This window comes from Hemitrygon akajei, unplaced genomic scaffold, assembly GCF_048418815.1.
Source record: "Hemitrygon akajei unplaced genomic scaffold, sHemAka1.3 Scf000063, whole genome shotgun sequence".
Lineage (NCBI taxonomy): Eukaryota > Metazoa > Chordata > Chondrichthyes > Myliobatiformes > Dasyatidae > Hemitrygon > Hemitrygon akajei.
In genome coordinates this window covers 1,350,123-1,374,407 of record NW_027331949.1, presented here as the reverse complement: position 1 = coordinate 1,374,407, position 24,285 = coordinate 1,350,123, and the positions used below count along the sequence as shown (strand labels likewise).

General features: G+C 47.2%; 1 protein-coding gene across 8 annotated transcripts in view; it reads right to left on the bottom strand.

Annotated features, from left to right (window-relative positions):
• LOC140721874 (lysophosphatidic acid receptor 5-like) overlaps positions 1–24,285 on the bottom strand; it is a 100,021-nt gene that overhangs the window by 12,918 nt on the left and 62,818 nt on the right. For 4 of the 8 annotated variants that reach the window (XR_012097495.1, XR_012097494.1, XM_073036698.1 and 1 more), the window contains exon 2: positions 6,618–6,711. The exons of the other annotated variants lie outside the window; for them this stretch is intronic. The gene's annotated coding sequence lies outside the window, so the exon portion shown is untranslated. The remainder of the gene's footprint in view (positions 1–6,617; positions 6,712–24,285) is intronic. 8 annotated transcript variants of the gene reach the window in all.

The following is a 24,285-nucleotide window of genomic DNA, read 5'->3' as shown; positions in this document are numbered from 1 at the left end:
CTGCCTGGATGGCATGCAACAGAATTAAAGCTTCCCACTGTAAAGCCGACAAAAATCAATGGGAGCCGATTGCAGGTGCAATTTGGACAAGGGGGTGACGAAGGCCTTTCAGCAAGCTTGCCTTCATCAGGGAGAACAAATGGCAGGAGGCCATGTACACCTGCACAAAACGGTACTGAGAGTCGTTGAGTTCCTCCCAGTTTTACTGGGCGGATTAGCTGAGCGCTCAAAGACGACCCAGCACAATGCCACTAGGATCATAACTGCCTAATATCAGAAGGCATGCAATTATGTTCAGAGGAGGTAAGTTCAAAGGAGATTTACGGGACAAGATTATTTTTTCAAACAGGGTGTGGCTGGGTGCTTGGGATGGTAGAAAGGCAAAAACAAAAGGGGCACGAATGTGCAGGAAATCGATAGATATGAACTGGGTGTAGGCAGAAGGAATTAGTTTAGCTGGGCATTTGATATCTAATTTAATTATGAGGGCTGAGAAAGGAAGTTAAGGACTGCATATAAGCCAAGGAAAGGGCATAAGGCAGCAAAAGTGAGTGGGGAGTTGGATGACTGGGAAGCTTTTAAAATCCAACTACAGAAGCTAAGAGAAGGGAAAATGTGAAATATGAGGACAAACAAGCCACAAATATAAAGCAGGATACCAGAAGTTCTTTTCAGTTGTATAAAGGGTAAAAGGGAGGTGAGAGTTGGGATTGGACCACTGGAAAATGATGCTGGTGAGGTAGTAATGGGGGACAAAGAAATGGCAGATGTACTTAATGGGTACTTTGCATCATCTTCACTGTGGAAGACATCAGCAGTGGGGCAGAGGTCCGTGAGTGTCAGGGAGCAGGTGTGAGGGCCATTGCTATTACAAAGGAAAAAATGTGAGGGAAACTCAAAGGTCTTAAGGTGGATAAGTCCCCTGGGCCAGATGGACCACATCCCAGAGTCCTGAGAGATGTTGCTGAAGAGATAACGGATGCATTGGTCATGATCTTTCAAGAATCACTTGATTCTGGCATGGTGCCAGAGGACTGGAAATTTGCAAATGTCACTCCACTGCAAGAAGGGAGGAAGGCAAAAGAAAGGAAATGAGAAGCCAGTTAGCCTCACCTCAGAGGTTGCAAAAGTGTTGGAGTCTGTTATTAAAGATAAGACTTCAAGGTACTTGGAGACTAATGATAAATCAGTCAAACTCAGCATGGTTCAGTGAAGGGAAATCTTTCCTGACAAATCTGTTAAGAGTTCTTGGAAGAAGTATCAAGCAGGGTGGGAAAAAAAGGAGAGGCAGTGAATGTCATTTAGTTGGATTTTCAGATGGTGTTTGATAAGGTGCTGCACATGAGGCTGCATAACAAGACAAAATCCTATGGCATTGCTGGAAGGATACTGGCATGGATAGCAGAATGGCTGACAGGGAGGACACAGTGAAGGAGAATAAAGGGGGTCTTTTCTGGTTGTCTGCCGGTGACCAGTGGTGTTCTTCAGGGGTCAGATTTGGAACCGCTGCTTTTCACATTGTTATTCAAAGATTCAGAAAATAAAATTGAGGGCTTGGTGATAAAATCTGCAGATGATACAAAAATAGCTGAAGGGGTAGATTGTGCTGAGGAAGCAATGCTATTGCTGCAGGACTTAGACGAATTGGATGAATGGGCAAAAAAGTGGCAGGTGGAATACAGTGTTGGAAAATGTCTGATGATGCATTTTGGTAAAAGGAACAATAGTGCAGACTATTATCTAAATGAGGAAATGGAGGCATTAAAATATGAGGCGTGTTTGGCAACATTGAGCTGAATTTAGAAGAATGTGGGGGGTTCCCATTGAAACCTACTGAACGTTGAAAGGACTCGATAGGGTGGATGTGGAGAGGATGTTTCCTATGGTGGAGTATCCTGAACAAGAGGGCACAGCCTCTAAATTGAGGGGCGACGTTTTAGAACAGAGGGAAAAGGGGACTTTTCTTTTAGTCAGAGAGAAATGAGTCTGTGGAATATTCTGTCTCAGACTGTGGTGCGGACGAAGTGTGTGGGGATGATTAAAGTGGAAGTTGATAGCTTTCAGAATGGTCAGGGCATCAAAGGATATGCGGAGGAGGGGAATGGTGTGAGGGAGATCAGGAGTTGTGCGTGTGGGAGGACAGAAGGTGCATAGGGGTATGGAGGGTCGTGTGAGGGGGAGGGAGGGGTAGGTGGGGGAAGGAGAGAGGCATGCAGGGGTGAGACGGAGGTGCATGGGGTGGAGAGGGAGAAGTGTGGAGAGGAAGAGAGGTGTATGGGGGGAGAAGGCGGAGTGTGAGGTGGTGGGTGGTGTGCGGGGGAGGGAGGTGAACATGGGAGGGAGAGGGGGTGTGTATAGGGCCAAGGGGTGTGTCTAGGGGAGAGAGAGGTGTGTAGGAGAGAGTGGTGTGTAGGGGAGAGTGTGTGGTGTAGAGGGAGGCGTGCAAGTGGGGAGGGGGTTGTGTGTGTGTGGGAGTGAAGTGAAGTGTGGGGGTGTGAAGAGGGAGGGGCCTGTGTAGTGTGAGGGTGGTGCTTTGAGGGGAACAGTAGCTTGGGCATGGGGAGGAGTATAGGTAATAGAGGGATGTGTGCAGGGGAGAGTGAGGATAGTTGGGGGAGAGGGGGTGGTGTGTGGAGTAAGGGAGATGTGTGGAATGAGAGGGAGGAGAGCTAGGTGAGAGGGGAGAGTAGCAGGAGCGGGGGAGACTAGGGGAGAGTAGCGGGAGGAGGAGAGAAGCGGGAGTAGGTGGAGTGGGGAGGGGAGACGGGAGGAGAGGGAGAGTGGGGTAGAGTGGTGGAGAGTGGGGGGAGGAGGAGATTAGGGGAGAAGGATGAGAGGAGGAGAGGGAGGAAAGTAGGGGAGAGGGTGGAGAGTAGGGGAGAGGGTGGTGTGGGGGAGAGGTCGGACAATTGGTGGGAGAGGGGCGGTGTGTGGGTGGAGAGGGTGGTGTATTGCGGAGAAGGATGTGTGAGGCGAGAGGGAGGTGTGAAGGGAGAGGGAGAGAGTTGTGGGGTGACAGTGAGGAGCGTGGCAGGGCGAGTGGGAGGTGTGGGGAGGAGATGGAATGGGGGAAAAGGAGGAAAGGAGGTTAGAACATCTGACCATTAATCATAGGAGCAGAACAAGGCCATTCAGCTCATCGAGATTGCTCTGCCATTCCATCATGGCTGATACAAGATCCCATTCAACTCCCTACTTCTACCTCCTTGCCATATCCATTAATGGCCTGACCGATGAGAAAACTATCAACTTCTGACTGAAATATATGCACGGACTTGGACTCCGTCACAGTCTGTGGCAGAGCATTCCACAGATTTACTACTCTCTGGCTTACAAAATTCCTCCTTACTTCTGTACTGAAATGTTGCCCCTCAATGTTGAGGCTGTGCCGTTGAATTCTGGATACAACCACCACAGGAAACATCCTCTCCACATCCACCCTATCCACTCCTTTCAACATTCAGTAGGTTTCAATGAGATCCCCCAGCATCCTTCTGAAATTCCAGTAAGTACAGGCTCAAAGCTGCCAAACAAAACCTCAGATGTTAACCCCTTCATTCCTGGAATCATCCGCACGAGCGTCCTCTGAACTCTCAAATGACAACACATCCTTTCTGAGATATGGGCCCAAAGCTGTTGACAGTAGTCCGTGTGGCCTGATTACTGTCTTATAAAGGCTCAGCATTATCTCCTTAATTTTATGTTCTGTTCTCCTTGAAATAAATACCAACATTGCATTAACCTTCTTTACCACAGACTCAGCCTGTAAAGTAAGCTTCTGGGAGTTTTGCACGAGGAGTAAAGTCCCTTTGTATCTCTGATGTTTGAAACTTCTCCCCAATTTAGATAATAGTCTGCACTACCAAAATGCATTGTCATACATTTCCCAACACTGTATTCCATCTGCCACATTTTTGCCCATTCTTCCAATTTGTCAAAGTCCTCTGCAATCGCATTGCTTCCTCAGCACTACCACTCCAGCTTTGTACCATCTTCAAACTTTGCCAGAAAGCCATTAATTCCATTATCTAAATCACTGACAAACAAGGTGAAAAGTAACGTTCCCAAAACAGCCATGAGGAATATCACTAGTCACTGGCAGGCAACCAGAAAAGACCCCTTTTATTCCCACTCACTGCCTCCTGCCTGTCAGTCATTCCACTATCCATGCCAGTATCTTTCCTGTAACGCCAAAGGATTTTATATTGTTAAGCAGCCTCATATGGCACCTGATCAAATGTCTTCTGAAAATCCGAGTAAATGACATCCACTGCCCCTCCTTTATCCACCCTGCTTGTTACCTCCTTGAAGAAATCTAACATATTTATCACGCAAGATTTACCTTCACAGAAACCATGCCGACTTTGACTGATCTTATCATTAGTCTCTTAGTACCCACCAAAACCTCATCCTTAATAATAGACTCTAACACTTTCCCAATCACTGAGGTTAAGCTAACTGGCCTATAATTCTCAGCCCGAAATGTTGACAGTGCTTCTCCCTATAGATGCTGCCTGGCCTGCAGTGTTCCACCAGCATTTTGTGTGTGTTGCTTGAATTTCCAGCATCTGCAGATTTCCTCGTGTTGGTCTATAATTTGTTTTCTTTTGCCAGAGTTGAAAGACTTTTGCAATTTGCCAGCCCTCCGGGACCATGCCAGAATCAATTGATTCCTTAAAGATCAAGGCTAATGCATCCATTATCATTCATTATGTAGACCATCTGGCCCAGATGACTTGTCCTTTTTAAGACCTTTGAGTTTACCTTGCACTCTGTCCTTTGTTATAGCAATGATGCCCACTCCTGCTCCCTGACACTCAGAGACCTCTGCCCCACTGCTAGTGTCTTCCACAGTGAAGACTGATGCAAAGTACCCATTATTTTCATCTGCCATTTCATTGTCCGCCATTACTACCTCGCCAGCATCATTTTCCAGTGGTCCAATCACAACTCTCACCTCTCTTTTACTCTTTATAATGGGAAAAAACTTTTAGTTTCCTGCTTTATATTATTGGCTGGTCTGCCATCATATTTCATCTTTTCCCTTCTTACAGCTTTTTTTAATGACCTTTGCTGAATTTTAAAATCTTTCCAATCATCCAACTTCCCACACAGTTTTGTTAGCTCATATGCCCTTTCCTTGGCTTTTATGCAGTCTTTAACTTAGTCAGCCCCTACGATTTGAGAGCTTCTTCCACTGTGGGACCCACTTATCCTGTGCCTTGTGGACTATTCCCAAAAACTTCAGTCATCTCTGTTCTGCAGTCATCCGTGTCAGTCTCCTCCTCCACCTGGGCAAGCTCCTCTCTAATACCTCTGAAATTCCCTGTATACCATTGTGATACTGATACATGTGACTTGTGCTTCTCCCTGTCAAACTGCAGTATGAATTTAACCATAATATGATTACTGCCTCCTAAGTACTGTACTCCTTACATAAAATGCCATATTAAGATCTGGATTAGTACAGAACACCCAATCTAAGATGCCCTTTCCCCAAGTAGGCTCAAGCACAAGCTGTTCTAAAAAGCCATCTCTCAGGCATGGAACAAATTCTATCATTTGCGATCCAACACCAACCTGATTTTCCTAATCCCCTTGCATATTGACGTCCACCATTACAATTGTGTCATTACCCGTATTACATGCCTTTTCCAGCTCCCTTTGCAATCTCAACCCCACACCTTGGCTACTATTTATGATTTCCCATATGAGACCTATATATGATTTCCCATTATGTTTTTTTCCACCCTTGCAATTTCTTAACTCCACCCACAAAGATTCAACATTCTCTGACCCCTTGACTCCTCTTCCTCAAGATGTAATTCCATCTCTTACTAACAGAGCCACATCACCACCTATGTACTCCTTCCTGCCTGTCCTTTCGATACAATGTACATCCTTTGATGCGAAGCTCCCAACTATGGCCTTCTTTCGGCCACGACTCATTGATGCCCACAAGGTCAAACCGACCAATCTGTAATCGTGCCACGAGTCCGTCCACCTTATTCCAAATGCTACACACATTTGAATACAGCACTCGGCTCCATCGTACTGGTTCCCAACCCCTACCATAGTAGTTTACACACTCCCAACAGCTCTAGCAAACCTGACCTCAAGAATCTCGGATTCAAGTGCAACCTGTTTCTTTTGTACAGCTCCCAGCAGAAGAGGCCACAATTATCCAGAAATCTGAATCTCTGCCCCTGCTCTAATTCTTCATCCACGCATTTATCTGCCACCTCAATCTGTTCCTCTCCTCACTGTCAGGTGAAAGTGGTGAGAGGTGGGATGAGGGGATGGGGGAGAGAGAGAGGAGAGGGCTGTGGGAGAGAATGGGAGGGGAAATGGCTTTGTGTATTTATAAAACGGGGAGAGGAGACAGGTGGGGAATGAGAGGCAGAGTGAGAGAAACAGGTGGGGAATTGGGAAGTGGGACACGGGGGGGGGGGGGCAGAGCTCGAGAGGATAAACATGGGCTCATTGCAAGATGGGGTGGTCAATGTTAAGCAAGGAAGTCACGCTCCAAGTAGGCTGAGACCTGCTCGCTTCTCTTTGCCTGTCCCTCCCACACACACGATGCCAACACTGCGAGCACAGATGCCGAGCAGAACTACCTTTCCTCGCCTGGATCGCGTTTCAGGAGCTGGCCCCTTCACGTGCACCGGAGCATCGGTCTGACAGCAGCTATCTTCTGCCGGAGATCTCTCTCTGTGGAGGGGGGAGGAAGGCCGTAAGGATCTGTAAGCCCATGCATGGTCACGCCTCCGACGACACGGTCGCACACCAATGGCCGTGATCTCTGGGAGAAGCTGCTTGATCTGAGTGCAGAGTTTCGGGAGGATATGACGAGGGCAGTTGTGGATTTGGGTTTAGTACAACGCTGATTGGGGCATGCTTGTGAAAGGTAGCAAGCAGCTCTGCTCACCACAAGACAGGAACAGTGCTCAAGTGGTTTCAGAGCAAGTCCCACAGACGGTTCAGCATTAAATTCATGCAGAAATCACGAATTGCAGACAGACCAAAGTTTGGTGCACTTGCAGAGTGCCAGGCCCAAAATGCAATATTCTTTTTAATTTGAGTAGGTACATGTTACTCTGGAAATTGCAGGAATTTACAGGAAAGGAGAAAGATCAAGGAGATTCGAGGGGAGAGAAATGAAGCAGACATTTTGCACGTGTTGTGGCCCGCAGCTGCAGCTTAGCAATTCGCCAGAGAGGCTGATCTTGTTTGAATCTGCTCAATGGGGAAGTGTTAAATTGGAAACAGCGCAGAACAGAAATGTTTCACCAAGATGCTGTCTGCACTCACGCGACAGTGACAAAGAGAGGCTGAACGGACTCGGAGTGTATCCACTGCAGGAGAATGAGGCGTGATCTCATGAGGGCCTCAGATAGGGTGGAAGCAGACAGTCTTTGTGGAAGTCAGGAACTTGGACACCTGTTTAACGTGAGAGAGAGAGAGAGAGAGAGAGAGAGAGAGAGAGAGAGAGAGAGAGAGAGAGAGAGAGAGAGAGAGAGAGAGAGAGAGAGAGAGAGAGAGAGAGAGAGAGAGAGAGAGAGAGAGAGAAAAGATGCATCAGGACCCTGTGGGGCGCACACAAAATACCAGAGGAACTCAGGGGGCCAGGCAGCATCGATGGGAAAGAGTACAGAGGATGTTTTGGGTGGAGACCATTCAGCAGGACTGGGGGAAGGAAAGATGAGGTTGATTTAAAAGAGTGTCGGGGGGGGGGGGGGGGAGAAGTGAGAGAGAAACTCAAGGTGATAGGTGAAACCGGGAGGGGGGAAGGGTGAAGTAAAGAGCTGGGAAGTTGATCGGGGAGAGAGATACAGGGCTGGAGAAAGTGGAACATAATAGGAGCGGACAGAAGGCCATGGAAGACAAAATGGGGGAAGGAGCACCTGAACGAGGTGATGCACAGTCAAGTAGACAAGGTGAGAGAGGGAAAAGGGGATGGGGAATGTTGAAGGGGAGAGGGGCATTACTGGGAGTTTGAGAAATCAATGCTCATGACATCAGGTTGGAGGCTACCCAGATGGAATGCCTAGTCCTCCAGCCTGAGTGTGGCCTCATCGAGGAGGCCATGGAATGAACTGTCAGAACCCGAGGGACTCTCATCTGCACCCAGGGCGATGAGCTGCCAGAGGAAGATCCATCAACAGTATTTAGAAGTCACTTGGACAGGGACTCGGAGAGCAAAGGCAGAGAGTGGTGTGAGGCACATACAGGCAAACGGGTCTACCTTCGACAGGGCCGGGCCAGTCCTGCCAAAGGGCCTACTCCCACACTGAACCACTCTAGGACCTGTCGGGGATGTCGACTGGGACGATGTTACGCTACGGTCTGCTGGGGCAGCTGAGAAGCTCAGGAGGAAGGCTGGTTCGCTCTGGGGAGGGGATGGAACATGATACCCCTGGTGGTTGTGTAGACGCTGCAGATGCTACAGAGCATTATGGAGGACCCCTCGCACTTTTAGTAGCAGACTGATTCCACTGAGGATGACCACTGAACGTCACAGGAGATCCTTTGTCCCTGTGGCTGTCGGACTCTGCAACTCCTCTTCCTTCAGTATACAAGTTTCATTGTACCTCTGCATTTTTAACGATTACTTTTTAATACACATTTGGTCTCTTTCATACCTCAATGTTTGCATTTTGCATTTTAGAGAACATGTATCTGACTGAGCAACCTTGCAACAATAACTTCCTTCAGGAAAAATAAAATTTGATCTCATCTTATCTACAAGGAGAGGCTAGAAACGTTTGAACTCTTTCCTCGGCTGCATCAGAGGCTGAAGGGAGACGTCTTGGCCCCGGGCTCAGAAGACTGCATTGCTACGGTCAGAGTCTGAATCAGATTTAACACATTCGACGGCCTCACACATTATAATAAAGAAAGCTAGAAATCACAATAGTACATCAAATCAGCTCCTCCCCGGGCTCCAGGCCGGGTAGAGAGAATGACTATAACCGGTGTTTCGGCGCCAGACTCTGCCATCTTCACCAGGATGACGGCTGAGCTTGCCATTGAAATGCCGGCTGTGAATGATACCTGAACCCGGCTGGAAGCCTGACAGGAGTTTATCTATCAGCATGTCTGATCGGTTATTGGTTTACGATTATATACCTGTGGTTACACACACACACACACACACACCACACACACACACACACACACACACACACACACACACACACACACACACACACACACACACACACACACACACACACACACACACACACACAAATAAAATCTTTGGCCAATCAGAAACCTGATGGCAGAGGGGAAGCACTTGTCCCTGAAACACTGAATGTGTGTCTTCAGGCTCCTGTCCCCTCCTCTCTGATGGTGGTAATAGGAAGAGGGGCATGTCCTTGGTGGTGGGGTCCCTGACTGATGGATACTGTCTTTGTTGATTTCTGTTGCACATTTGTTGCTTGTCAGTCTTTGTTTGTGTGTAGTTTTTTCATTGAATCTATTGTATTTCTTTTTTCCACTCTGAATGCCGGGAAGAAAATGAATTGCAGGCTGTGATATAGTAATATGTAGCAAAACACGCACAATGCTGCAGGAACTCGACAGTTTCAGGCAGTATTGAGTAAACAGTCCAGGATTTGGGCTGAGAACCTTCGTCAGGACTGAGAGGGAAGGGGAGTGGGTGAAGTCAGTTGGGTTGGAATGGTCAAGAGCTGGAGAAGAAAGAATCTGACAGGAGAGGAGAGTGGACAATTGGAGAAAGGGAAGGTGTGTGTGTGTGTGTGGGAGGAATTTTGTACTTTATCGTTTCCCTACGCTGCTCTTTTCTCAGTAGTTTTTACACATAATTCTGCATTGTCAGTGCTGTACCTCATGCCAGCTCAGACACTCTGATGGTTTGACCTGTACAAACAGTATGCCGGACAAAAGCTTTTCAGCACGTCTTGGAGCATGTGACAAGAATAAGCCAGGAGCAATAACTGACCAACACACGCAAAATGCCGGAGGAACTCAGCAGGCCGGGCAGCATCTGCGGCCCTGACTCCTCCTCCCTTTTCTCCCCCAGGGTCTTGGCCCGGAACGTCGGCTGTTTGCTCTTTTCCAGAGATGCTGCCTGGCCTGCTGGGTCCCTCCTGCATCTCATGTGTGTTGTTCGGATTTCCAGCGTCTGCAGATTGTCCCTTGTTTGTGCTGGCACTGGAGAAGGATCACAAGGAATATTTCCAGGAATGTGAAATGATTTCGGGTCTGTACTCACTGGAATTTAGAAGGATGGTGGGGAAGGGGGAAATCACATTGAAACCTACCAAATGTTGAAAGACCTGGACAGAGTAGATGTGCAAAGGAAGTTTCCCATCGTGGGGCGAGTCTAGGACAAGATGGCACAGCCTCAGGATAGAGGGGCGTCCATTTAAAACAGAGAGTCGGAGAATTTCATCAGGCATAGGATGGTGAACGTGTGGAATTTTTTACCACAGTCAGCTGTGGGGGCCAGGTTGTTGGGTGTATTTAAGGCAGAGATCGATAGGTTCTTGATTCGACACAGCACCAAGGGTTATGGGGAGAAGGCCGGGGAGTGTGGCTGAGAAGAGGGTAAGAGAAAAGGGATCAGCCATGACGGAGTAGACTTGATGGGCTGAATGGCCTAATTATGCTCCAGTGTCTTATGGTCCCTCCTTTTACTGCACGTTAATAAGTCCACTTAACAGCCTCTTGAACCATGATATTTACCTCCAGCACTGCCACTGGCAGCTCATTACCGGCAGCCATGACACTCTGTGAAAAAGAAACTAGCCGCACTCATCTCCTTTAAACTTCCTCCCCACACCTGAAAACACAGCCTCTACTATTTGACATTCCTACCCTGGGGACGGGAAGATTCTGACCACCAATGTTATCATTTCTACCAGGTCTCCCCTGAGGCTCCAACGCTCCAGAGAAAACCACCCAAGTTTTTCCAAACTCTCCTTTCTACTTCACAAACTTTCATGTAGGCCGCACCTGGTGAAAATCTTCTGCCCCCTCTCCGAGGTCTGTGCATCCTTCCTGTAAACCCTCTGCATTGTCTTAGACATATGGAGCCCAACACTGTTCACAATACTCAATCAGTATGGAGGGGCTACTGCACAGGACCAAAAGAAGCTGCAGGTGGTTATAAATCTAGTCGGCTCCATCTTAGGCACTAGCCTACGAAGTACTCAGGACATTTTCAAGAAGCGGTGTCTCAGAAAGGCAGCGTCCATTATTAAGGACCCCCAGCACCCAGGGCATGCCCTTTTCTCACTGTTACCATCAGGTAGGAGGTACAGAAGCCTGAAGGCACACACTCAGCGATTCAGGAACAGCTTCTTCCCCTCTGCCCTCCGATTCCTAAATGGACATTGAATCTTTGGACACTACCTGACTTTAAAAAAAAAATACAGTATTTCTGTTTTCACACATTTTTAAACAAATCTATTCAATATACGTAATTGATTTATTTGCTTATTTATTATTATATTTATTTTATTGATTATAATTTTTTTCCAGCTAGATTATGTACTGCATTGAACTGCTGCTGCTAAGTTAACAAATTTCACGTCACATGCCGGTGACAACAAACCTGATTCTGATTCAGTATTGGGCAGACAGAAGACACCTGATTTCTCTACTGCCTTCAGTACAATCCAACCTCTTCTTCTGAGCGAGAAGCTGCAAAGACAAACCTACTACCTCTTGGATTACTGACTACCTGACAGATAGACCCCAGTTTGTACGGCTGGTAGTTCTGTCTGAGATGGTGGCGGGTGGCACTGGAGCACCACAAGGCACTGTCCTGTCTCCATCTCTGTTCGCACTGTACACCTCTGACCTTCTGTACCACTCTGGGTCTTGATATTTGCAAAAGTTCGCTCACACGGTGGTTGGGTGTATCAGAGATTGGCAGGAGTCAGAGTACAGAGGACTGGCGGACAGGTTTCTGGAGTGGAGCGGGGGAATCACCTGCTCCTGAATGAGGCCAAAACCAGGGAGATGCTGATTGATTTTATAGGAAGAGGACTGTGACGAGTTCTGTGCATTCTGGGAGAAGACGTTGCGGTGGTGGAGGAGGACAAATACTTGGGCGTTCACCTCGACAACAAACATAATTGGAAAACCAACACCAAGGCTGTTTGCAAGAAGGGGATGAACATAATCTATTTTCTAAAGAAGCTGAGATCCTTCAGTGAGAGCAGCAGGATGCTGGAGATCTTCTACCAGTCTGTTGTTTGTTGAGTGCAGCCTTCTTTGCTGCTTTATGTTGGGGGAGCAGCATCGGTGCTGGTGATGCAGAAATACTCAATAAACTCATCTAAAAGGCTGGATCTGTCCTTGGCTACAAGCCGGACTCTTGTGAGTGAGTGGTGGAGAGGAACGTCACCAAACAAACTGTTGTACATTATGGACAATTCAATCTGACCCATCCTCTCCATAAGCTACTGAATAAACAGCTGAGCATCTTTACAAACAGACTCATTCATCTGCACTGTTACAAGGATCGCTACAGGAAATCTTTCCTACCAATTTTAAGAAGCACGGACAACAGTTCATCTTTGTGTGACAGGAGAACACACATCATAGTGTTTGTCTTATTATTTTGCGCATTATTATTGCACATTGGTAAATTATTATTGTGTATACAGTCGGCCCTCCTTATCCGTGGGGGATTGGTTCCGGGACCCCTCGCGGATACCAAAATTCGCGGATGCTCAAGTCCCTTATTCAACCTGTCTGAATCTGGTGGATCTTAGGACTCAGCGGAACCTCAGACATTATTTAACTTGTCTCAGTGCCGTGGACATTAGGACCCAGCGGCAGAGCTCTGAATGCGCAGTGTTTCTGATCACGAAAATAATCATGATCACGATTGAAAATAAAGTGGAAATAATAAAGCGATCGGAAAGAGGTCAAATGCCATCGGTCATTGTAAAAGTGTTAGGCTACATCGGTCAATGATCGGAACAATTACTGGGTTTTGGGTTTTTGATCCTCCACGTCAACCCGGCACGGTGGAGAGTGCATCATAGCAATCTGCCACTAGATCGAGCTCGGGAACTTCCCGAGCCCAGCACTGAAACATAACGTTCTTAAGTGTTTTATATGCATAGAAAGGTAAAATATATACTATATACTAAGAGAAATGTTTGACTAACTGACGCTAAATAATACCGGACGTACCTGTTCCAACCTACTTAGTGAGAATTTCCGATTTTTTTCGATTCCGATGCACGATAACCCATGCACACCCTCCCGTATACTTTAAATCATCTCTAGATTACTTATAATACCTAATACAATGTAAATGCTATATAAAATGGTGGTTATACTGCATTGTTTAGGGAAATAATGACAAGAAAAAATGTCTGTACATGCTCGATCAACTAGTGCTGGTAGAGCACTTCCGGGTTTTCGCTAAGCGCGGTTGGTTCAATTTGCGCATGCGGAATCCGTGGATAAGGAGGGCCAACTGTAATATTATTCAGTACTTTACTATTAGTTAAGTCTGCACACTACTAAGTGTGAATTTAAATGTTGCTGCTGTAAAGAAAGAATTTCCCATTCGAGATCAATGAAGTACTTATTATTAATGGGGAGATCAGAATAGTCGAAGGCGGCCTCAACTTGCTAACTGACCTATCTCCATTCTCATTGGTCTCACAAAACCATCGGGGCCCAGGGCTGAACCCTCAGGACCTGAGTTAAGTGGAAAATTTGAGTGCGTTGGGACGAGCATAGGAGGGTGAAGGGAGATGCCATATCTGCCTCCAGCTCTGAAAATGGCAGAGTTGTATACCTCGATACAGAACTGAGAGGGCTAATGCACACAGGCCTCTTACACTGAGATGAGAATTAGAGGTCAGGGGTTGGGGGCAAAAGGTGAGATATTAAAGGGGTACAGGAGAGGGAGCTTCTTCACACCGAGGTGGGTGCAGATGTGATAGATGCAGGTTCCATTGCAATACCTGATAGAGGTGTGTAAGATGATTGAGAGGCATTGATTGTGTGGATATTCAGAGGCTTTTTCCCAGGGCTGAAATAGCTAGCACGAGAGGGCACAGTTTTAAGGTGCTTTGGAAGTGGGTACAGAGGAGATGTCAGGGGTAAGTTGTTCTTACTCAGAGAGTGGTGAGTGCATGGAATGGGCTGCTGGTGGAGGTGCTGGAGGCAGATACGATAGGGTATTTTAGGAGACTCCAGGATAGATTCATGGAGCTCAGAAAAATAGCGGGCTATGGGTAACCGTAGGTAATTTCTAAGGTAAGGACATCTTTGGCACAGCTTTGTGGGCTGAAGGGCCTGTATCAGTACTGCAGTGCCCCATGACTCTAGCCCTCCATTTTACCTCACTCCCCAGTGCACTAGCATGCTCTGTGCACGTCCCACCCTGATTTGTTCTCCCGAAGTGCAATGCCTTACAGTTCTCCGCACTAAACTGCACCTGCCATTTCTCGGCCCGTCCTCTTTAGGGTGTTCTTCAAAAACCTATCAAGTCCCTTTGCATCTCAGAATTTTGGATTTTCTTTACCATTAGAAATTCGTCTGCATATTTATTTCTACTACCGAAGTGCATGATCATGTATTTTCCAACATTGTATTTCATTTGCCATTTTCTTGCCCATTCTCCTAATTTAGGTTCTTCTGCAGTCTACCTGTTTCCACAACACTACTTTCCCCTCCATCAGTCTTTGTATCATCTGCAAACTTGGCAACAAAGCCATCTATTCCATCATCTAAATCATTGATATGCTGCATAAAAAGAAGCGGACCGAACACTGACCCCAGGTCGAGGCTTTTCATTCCAGAATGGAGATGACTTCCTTTTTCAGAGAAAGGTGCTTCCCTTCCTCCACCTCCACTGCCATCAACCGCATCGCCACCATTTCACGCACGTCTGATCTTACCCCACCTTCCGCCACCATAACAGAGATATGGTTCCTCTTGTCCTCACCTACCATCACTCCAGCCTCCGCGTTCTGCACATAATTCTCCGGAACTTCCGCAATCCCCAATGGGATCCCAACGCCATACACATCTTTCACTCCCTCCGCTTTCTGCTTTCTCCAGGGATCGCTTTCTTGTCCTTTCGCCCCTCCACACTAATCTCCCTCCGGGCTCTTATCCTTGCAAGTGGAACAAGTGCTACACCCACCCCTACACTTCCTCCCTCACTACAATTCAGGGCCCCAAACAGTCATTCCAGGTGAGGCGACACTTCTCCTGTGAGTCTGTTGGCGTCATACACTGTCCAGTGCTCCAGGTGTGGCTTGCTGTATATCAGTGAGACCCGATTGTAGATTGGGTGACCGCTTCGGCGAGCAACCATTGCAATGAATCCACATTCATGTTGGAGGAACAATACCTTATATTCCGTTTCGGTAGCCTCCAACCTAATGGCATAAATATCGATTTCTTGAACTTATGGTAATGGCCCCCTTCTCTTTCACAATTCCCCATCCCCCTCTACCTCTCTCACCTTCTCTCCTTCCCTGCCCATTGCCTCCCTCTGATGCTCCTCCCCTTTTCTTTATTTTTATGATTTAAATTTCATTGAATTCTTTTACAAATTTTCCCCTAACCCTCGAATCAGTGTTGAATTTATGTAAATCATAGTTTAGAAAACATAAAATTATCCATAAAATAAAAACAAACATGGCAGAAATAAATATCAATATTATAATCATGTGTGTCTATTTAGAACTGTATTGTTACGAAGGATGAACAGCTCTGATGTGCAGAAGGGTGCAGGGTTGCCCATGTCCCCCTCCCCTGGGAGAATTACAAACCGTTACTGTTGCCAGGTTGCTAATGAGAGAGAAAGAGATGGAACAAAAACATATTGGGACTGGAACATTTGCTTCAGACAAGGGAGAGATAACACCGGGGGGAGAGAGACCATATTATGACTCCTATAAGACTTACGGCTCCGGAGAGGGATGTTCACTTGGTACTATTATGTTCATTAAAATTCCTCATTGGACAGCCGGAGTGGGCTGGTTTGATGGGCTAAGCCATTCAAAACTGATTGACGCCTGAGACCCCGTGAGTAGGGATAAAAGTGAGGTCTGGGGAGACACCCCTCAGACGCACCAAGAGACACACTAGTGAGCACTGCTTAAGTGTTGGAACCCAAGAGAAAAGTGTGGGGCATCGGAGACCGATCGAAGGATTGGTCAATTTTAACTCACAGTGTTTATAGCGAGGCCGGTGGGGGCTTGTGTGTGTATCCACCCTTGCCTGGGTGACGAGCCCACCATAGAAGAACGGTCTAGCAAAAGGACAGGGGGGTCATACCTGAATGGCCACAACAACACATCGACGGATCAAGAACGTAAAGGAAGGTTTGACGGGCTGTCACTGTTTGATCTCTCTCTCTCTCTCTCTCTCTCTCTCTCTGTCTCTCTCTCTCTCTCTCTCTCTCTCTCTCTCTCTCTCTCTCTCTCTCTCTCTCTCTCTCCAACAATTACAACACATCGAGCAACAACTACCTCAGCCTGTATGAACTGAACTGAACTTTATATTTACATATGACAATTCATTATCCCCTAGACATCGATAGAGCTTGTTTATTATTGATTATTATTATACCCACACTTTTAGATTTAGTATTGCTAACGTGTATTATCTGTATATTTGCATTGCTGATATTGATTTGTATATTTTACTAATAAACACTGTTTTGAAAATAGTACCAGACTCCAACGGACTCTTCTATCTTTGTTGGTAAGCCACCCAGTTACGGGGTACGTGACAAATTGGGGGGCTCGTCCGGGATTTTATACCTCATTGCGGGGGGGGGGGGGGCCAGTGAATCTGGGTATAAGTCCATTATTTGTTCTGGTTGCGTGGGTAACTAGATGGGAAACCAGCAAAGATGGATGTAGACGAATTTATAGAAAACTCGACTTTGAATGCGCTGAAGCGTGCCAAAAAGATGGACTTGGTGAATATTGCGAAAAGTTTAAATCTCACAGAGGTGAAGTCGTCAATGAAAAAGTGGGAGATACAGAGGGCAATAGCCCAGTATTATATATCCGAGGATGTGTTCACGCCGGGGGTATTGGAACTTATCCCAGAAAAGAAACCAGTTGTTGGGGTGGTTCAGTTAGAGTTGGAAAAATTAAGGTTGGACGCGGAACAGAAGAAAAGGGAGTATGAGCTCCAGCTAAAGGAGAAAGAGAAACAGAGGGAGCATGAACTTAGGTTAAAACAGCTGGATGCAGAGGAGGAAGAAAGGGAAGCTGAAAGGAGGAAAGAGGAAGCTCAAAGGCAGATGAAGGAAAGGGAGAAAGAGAGGCAACGTGCTGGAAATAGAGAGGTTAAAGCACCAGGGAAAAGACCGAGGGGAAGGCTCAAGAGAGGAGAAGTTTAATGTTAGTAGGGAGTTTAGGTTAGTACCTCCGTTCGAGGAGACGGATGTTGATAGTTACTTCTTGCATTTTGAAAAGGTGGCAGAGAATCAGAAGTGGCCCAGAGATCAGTGGGTGGCGTTGTTACAAAGTGCATTAAAAAGTAAGGCTCAACGGGCATATGCGGCATTGTCCATGGACGAGTCTGAGGATTATGAGGAAGTAAAAGAGGCTATCCTTCAGGCCTATGAGTTGGTACCTGAAGCGTATAGACAAAAGTTCAGAGATTTAAAGAAACTGTGGAATCAGACGTATGCAGAGTATTCCTATGAAAAGGGTGTGCTCTTGGATCGCTGGTGTGCTGCAGAAAAGGTGGAGGAGGATTTCCATCGTTTCAGAGAGTTAATTCTGATTGAGGAATTTAAAGGTTGTGTTTTGGATAATATCAGGATGTATCTGAACGAGAAGCCGAATAAGTCTATATCGGAATTTGCCAGGTTCGCAGATGAATATGCCCTAACCCACAAGACAAAGTTTTCCTCAAATAAGAGTTACCAGAAAGGCAGTAGGGATGTTAAAGAAAGTCCACCGGCTAAGGTAGAGAATAAGCCGGGAGCTAGTGGTAAAGGTAAGGAGGACAAGCAGGCTGGCAGGAAATTTCCTGGCTTGACCTGTTATAATTGTGGAAAGGTTGGTCATATTGCATCTAAGTGTTTTGGTCCGAAGAAGGAGACAGGAAAAGGGAAAACGGCGGTCCCTACAGGGTGTATTGAGTCGATTAGCAAATCGACGAGGAAGGCAAAGGTAGATAGAGTACGAGAGGGGCGTGAGAAATTTATTTCAGAAGGGACGGTGTCTGTGAAAGAGGGAGAGACCCCAGTTCCAGTGAGAATCTGGAGAGATACTGGGGCTGATCAGTCATTGATCCTAAGTAAGGTGCTAGATTTTGGTCCTGAGACGGGAGAGGTAGTTTTATGAGGTATAGGAAAAGGGACAGAGGCTATGCCTTTGCATGGGATCATTTTAAAATGTGACCTGGTATCTGGACCAGTCGAAGTAGGGGTGCGGTCAGAATTACCGAGAGACGGCGTGGACGTCCTTCTTGGTAATGATTGAGCAGGTGGTGACGTGTGTTCAGCAGTGAAATTAACCAGCAAGCCTGTGAGTGCTGAGGACCCGCCCCTGGATTCTAAGATCTACCCCGCATGCGCAATCACTCGCAGCATGTCGAGAAAGGCGGCTGAGAAAGAGGACAGTTTAAATGAGTCCAGTGTTGATTTGGCTGAGACGTTTTTACCGACCCTGTACCAGGAGGGGTTAGGGGATGGTAAAGCGGAGAATAGGGAGGTGAAAGAGAATAAAGGAGAGGAGGTAGACCTACCCTTAGTAAGAAAAGAATTTATAAAGGAGCAAGGACGTGACGAGGAGCTTGTGGCATTGAGAGAGTCAGTTCTTTCTGAGACAGAACTGGATAAAGAACCAAAGGGCTACTACCTGAAGGACAGAGTGTTGATGAGGAAGTGGAAGCTGACCACGGTGCCAGTCGATGATGACTGGGTGGTAGAACATCAGGTGGTAGTACCGAAGGTGTATCGGGATGAAATTTTGAACTTAGCTCACAAGGGACCTCCAGGTGGACATTTGGGAGTAAGGAAGTCTTCTCACAAGATTTCTATTGGCCAAAAATGAGGAAGGATATAGCTGATTATTGTAAAAGGTGCCATACGTGTCAGGATGCTTTTGACAAGTTAAAAACCATACTGTGCCATCACCCTGTGTTAAAGGCACCTGATTTGTTAGAACATTTCTCCCTGGCGACTGGATGTAAGTGATGAAGCTACAGGGGCAGTCCTACCGCAGAAAGCAGGGGATGGGGTAGAACACCCGGTAGCGTATTTCTCTCAGAAGTTCAATGTGCACCAGAGGAATTACTCTACCGTAGAAAAAGAATTGTTGGCACTTGTTTTGGCAATACAACACTTTGAAGTGTATATTTGTTCAGCACAAAGACCCTTAATTGTTTATACAGATCACAACCCTTTGGTATTCCTGGCTAACATGAAAAATAAAAACAGGAGATTATTAAATTGGAGTCTGATGCTACAAGAGTTTGATATTCAGATACAACATATTAAAGGAAGTGACAATGTAATCGCTGACTGTTTATCTAGATGCTAAGTGAAGGTATATCTGTATTGTTTTATAGTTAAGAACACTTCTGTATTTTTTTTTGCTAAACTCTGTAATCCTGTAAAACGCTGTACTAGTTAATTTTCCCCTATGGTGAAAATTACTAGAAGGATGGGGGTGTTACGAAGGATGAACAGCTCTGATGGGCAGAAGGTTGCAGGGTTGCCCATGTCCCCCTCCCCTGGGAGAATTACAAACCGTTACTGTTGCCAGGCTGCTAATGAGAGAGAAAGAGATGGAACAAAAACATATTGGGACTGGAACATTTGCTTCAGACAAGGGAGAGATAACACCGGGGGGAGAGAGACCATATTACGTCTCCTGTAAGACTTACGGCTCCGGAGAGGGCTGTTTACTTGGTACCATTCTGTTCATTAAAATTCCTCATTGGACAGCCGGAGTGGGCTGGTTTGATGGGCTAAGCCATTCAAAACTGATTGACGCCTGAGACCCCGTGAGTAGGGATAAAAGTGAGGTCTGGGGAGACACCCCTCAGACACACCAAGAGACACACTAGTGAGCACTGCTTAAGTGTTGGAACCCACGAGAAAAGTGTGGGGCATCGGAGACCGATCGAAGGATTGGTCAATTTTAACTCACAGTGTTTATAGCGAGGCCGGTGGGGGCTTGTGTGTGTGTCCACCCTTGCCTGGGTGACGAGCCCACCATAGAAGAACGGTCTAGCAAAAGGACAGGGGGGTCATACCTGAATGGCCACAACAACACATCGACGGATCAAGAACGTAAAGGTAGGGTTGACGGGCTGTCACTGTTTGATCTCTCTCTTTCTCTCTCTCTCTCTCTCTCTCTCTCTCTCTCTCTCTCTCTCTCTCTCTCTCTCTCTCTCTCTCTCTCTCTCTCTCTCTCCAACAATTACAACACATCGAGCAACAACTACCTCAGCCTATATGAACAGAACTGAACTTTATATTCACATATGACAATTCATTATCCCCTAGACATCGATAGAGCTTGTTTATTATTGATTATTATTATACCCACAGTATTAGGTTTTATATTAGCACCACACATTGCTCCAGTCCACCCAGCTGAAAATGGGTACCGGCAAAAATGCTGGGGGTTAACCTCGCGATAGACTGGCGTCCCATCCGGGGGAGAGTCTCGTACTCTCAGTCGCGTCACGCCACGGAAACCGGAAATAAGCACCGGCCTGATGAGCCTACATGGCTCAGGACAGACTTTAATTGCTAACGTGTATTATCTGTATATTTGCATTGCTGATATTGATTTCTATATTTTACTAATAAACACTGTTTGGAAAATAGTACCAGACTCCAACGGACACTTCTATCTTTGCTGCTAAGACACCCAGTTACAGGGTACGTAACACTATTAACATATAAGAAAACTGCCATTCGGAAATATGCTTCACCACTATTTACCCTCCCTCGGAAGCCTAAATGCTTGCCCCATCTTTGTGTATAGATGTCCAATCTATCAAACTGTTTGTAAGACATGAGTTCAAAAGCTGCCACGTTGGCTATTTCTGTGGCCCACTCCTGAAATGATGGTCCCCCCCAAGTTCCACCAACCTCTAAGTATAATTTGTCTTCCTACCACTATACTTGTCTGGATCCAGTTTTGCGAGTGTTTATCCCTGACTAACCCAAGCGTGTCTCTCAAGACAAAAAAGTCTGGGGCAGAATGGGAGTTGAATACCCGAAACTTCACTGATATACTTACGTATCATAATCCAAAATTCTTGAATTTTGGGATTGGACCAGAGCGCATGTACTAAGTCCCCATTATCCACCTCACAGCACCAGCCTAATCTATGTAACCTTGCTGGAGTCCAATAAAAACGGTGTAGAAACTTAAACTGCATAAGGTGCACCCTTAGGTCTCTTGACATTGTTTTGACATTTTTGCAAAGTACGTCCCACTCCCATGTCTCAAAAGTCACACACAGGTCTTTTTCCCATGCTCCTTTAAGACCCAACAGAAATTTGTCCCCGGAGATTTGTGTTAAAGATGAATAGTAAGCTGAGGCTTCGTGACCTTTACCATATGCAGCCGGTACAGTAGACAGTTTCGGAGCAACTTGTGGGGGTTGCTGTGTAGAACCAAAAGTTGTATGTAGCAAATGATGCAGTTGAAGATATCTCCAAAATTGTGACCTAGAGATATCATACTGTTGGGTTAATTGATTAAAAGATTTTAAACTATCACCATTATAAAGGTCTCCCAATGTAATTGTGCCTTTCCCTTGCCATTCCCTCCGGAAGAAAGGGGACTCCCCTTTTCTTTCTTCCATGGCCTTCTGTTCTCTCCTACCAGATTCCCCTTTCTTCAGCCCTGTAATGGCATCTTCTAACCTCCCTACTCTCTCTCTCTCTCTCTTTCTTTCTTTCTCCCAGCCCCTTCTGTCACTTCACATAACTGTCCTCCGCCTGGCTTGGGGCGGAACAAAATGATCAATGTCCCCTTCGATGTGCACCACCACCATTGCCTCAGCTCCACCCGTCGTTGCTCCCTGAGGTTCCACAGTTACTTCCAACTGTGGGTCTGGAAGAAGATTTGGGTGGAGGCGGGGGTGGTGTAAAATCGTTTCAAAATACTATCGACATCATAAACACAAGAGGCTCTGCAGATGCTTGAAATCCAGACCAACGCATGGAAAACTCTGGAGGAAATCAGTCGGTTGGGCAGCATCTTTGGAGAAGAACGTTCCATAGAAAACCTACAGCACAGTGCAGGCCCTTCGGCCCACAAAGTTGTGCCGGACATGTCCCTCCCTTAGAAATTACTAGACTTACCTATAGCCCTCTATTTCACTAAGCTTCATGTACCTATTTAAAAGTCTCTTAAAAATCCACCTCCACCACGGTTGCCGGCAGCCCATTCCACCCACTCACCACTCTCTGAGTAAAAAAACTTACTCCTGACATCTCCTCTGTACCTACTTCCCAGCACGTTAAACCTCTGTCCTCTTGTGGCAACCATTTCAACCCTGGGAAAAAACCTCTGACTAGCCACACGATCAACGCCTCCCATCATCTTATACACCTCTATCAGGTCACCTCTCACCCTCCGTCTCCCCAAGAAGAAAAGGCTGAGTTCTCATAAGGATCCAGGCAACATCCTTGTAAATCTCCTCTGCACCCTTTCTATGGTTTCCACATCCTTCCTCCACCGAACACTGCTTGGCTGTACCCCTTCACCCACCCCCACCTTCGTACTCTGGCGTCTGCACCTTCCTTTGCAGACCCGCTGAAGGGTTTCCTCCCGGAAAGCCGATTGTTTACTGCTCTCCACGGAGGTGAGCCGACCTGCTGAATTCCTCCAGCATTTCCTGTGAACATCTCTGACAAGCACGGGTGTCAAACCCACGCGGGCGTCACAACCCCGTGACGGCACGAGTAAGCGCCAGGTAGCTGAGCGGGGCAAACCTCTTGAGCCTAACATAGGCCCACACGCGTCGGCCGCGACCCACGTCACACTCCCTTCTTTCATCGCGCCTCACTCCTCAGGGCCTGAGTATGTATTATTTCTCCCAGCCACTCCGATCCACACCCTTCTGCTTCCCCATTCGCCCTCTTGGCCTTTCACGTGTCCACTCCTCTGCGGGCCATCCCATCCCTAACCCGCCCTGCCCCCACTCCTCGCTCTGCTTCCCCCTCTTTCCACACTCCCCTCCCATCTGAAATTCCCAATTTTACTCACACTTACCCTTCCTTCTCTCTCCCTCTCTGCTTCTATCCCCTGCGGCCTTACTCCCTATTTTAGGCCTCCCCTCGAATTCCCCTTCGCCATCTACTACTCCCTGCATCTTCTCCTTGATGCCCCTCCCACAACGCCCTGCTGCAGATTCCTCTCGACTTCCCTCCCTCTCTCCTTATCCTCCTCTACCCCTTTTCTAAACCTCCCACTCCCCTCTGTGCACACACTCCCTCCGAACCCTCAAATTCATCGACACCTCTCACTTCAGTGCCCCTCACCTCCCACTTCCCTTCCTGTTCTCTCTCCCGCTACAACCCTTCTCTCCATTTCCACACCCTAACCTATCCTGCACCATTCTACTCCAATCTGCTTCTCCCCTACTCCTACCCACCTCCTCCCTCCCTCATCTCATCCACGCGACACACCCACAACCCCGCTGCACATCCCCTCACCCCTTCCTACTAACACCTTGCCGAACTCCCCCGATCCAACCTCGCTTCCCCATCCGCCCATTCTCCCTCTCCATCAGTCCACGCCCTCTCGCTCACACAACCTCCCGCTCCCTTTACCCTCATCCTCCTCTCTCTTCACACATTACACTGCTGCATCGACTTCCCTCCCCATCCCCTATGCTTCCTCTGGCCTCTTGCGTCCCCTACGGATGCCCGGCCCTCACCATACTCCATCGCCCTCCCCGGCCGCTCCCTCCCGCCACCGTTCCATCCCTTTCATCTAGTACCCTAGACCTCCCCCCATATTGTGGCCCTCATTTCACATCACTCCTGTTCTCATTTCCCTCTCTCATTCCAATCTCCGATCCCACTCTCCTCCCTCACCCATCTCGCCATCCTACACCACCCCAAACCTCACACTACCCTGCTATTCCGTACCCTCTACCCTCTCCGCCCTCGATCAGCCTGGCCATTCCCAGGACATGTTCACCAGGACATTTGGTCCCCGAGTGCGGAGTGAGATCTCTTACAGGACTTGCTCCTGGGAATGACTGCCTCGCAGTCCTCCGCCGGAGAAAGTAGATCGTCCGGTCATGCCACCTGGGAGCCAGTGG